This window comes from Lipotes vexillifer, unplaced genomic scaffold, assembly GCF_000442215.2.
Source record: "Lipotes vexillifer unplaced genomic scaffold, Lipotes_vexillifer_v1.1 scaffold58, whole genome shotgun sequence".
NCBI lineage: Eukaryota > Metazoa > Chordata > Mammalia > Artiodactyla > Lipotidae > Lipotes > Lipotes vexillifer.
The window spans coordinates 2,802,271-2,802,861 of record NW_006781997.1 but is presented as its reverse complement, the minus strand read 5'-3'; the positions used below and the strand labels follow the sequence as shown (position 1 = coordinate 2,802,861).

Sequence of the window (591 nt, the reverse complement as noted above, 5' to 3'; positions counted from 1 at the left end):
TTAGGAATATGATACACCATATTCAGCAGGAAGAGACTCAAGAAGTGACAAGGACAATTCAAATAACACACTGGACAGATGTGAAGCTTATAGATATTCGGAGAATCCTGAGACTAGTGTCGGAATATTCTTGTACCAAGTAGCTCTTCTATAGGTACTTTCTAAAATTTAGCTCTAAGTAGCTAAGTTACTCTAAAAGCATATTTTATCATTTTCATGCCCAAAGACTAAAAGAAGCAATCACATAGTGGTTTCTTGAAACAGAGAGCAGGTTGGGGTAACTATTCCCAAGTTGCCCGTAATCCTTTGTGGAATTAACCGATCACCTTTTTTATAGTCATGAGAACGTAATTTCATAATATGCCTTTCTAGATTTCTCCTTCAACACCAAAGTAGGTATATTTATATCACTGTTACATAAAGCAAAGCTGAAGGATGACTTAACTGAAAACACTCAGTCTTGAATGGAAAGATGGCTGGTCAAAACTTTAAGCTTTAAAAATCATAGAAAAGTTGATATGCTAGATTTATGGGTATCACTGAACATTTTTTCCACAGACATCTTTCTTTCTTTTTTTTTTTTTTTTTTTT

The 591-nt window shown here is 33.8% G+C and overlaps 1 protein-coding gene across 1 annotated transcript in view; it reads right to left on the bottom strand.

Annotated features, from left to right (window-relative positions):
• MAN1A1 (mannosidase alpha class 1A member 1) overlaps window positions 1–591 on the bottom strand; it is a 174,081-nt gene that overhangs the window by 12,385 nt on the left and 161,105 nt on the right. The gene's annotated exons all lie outside the window — the stretch shown is intronic.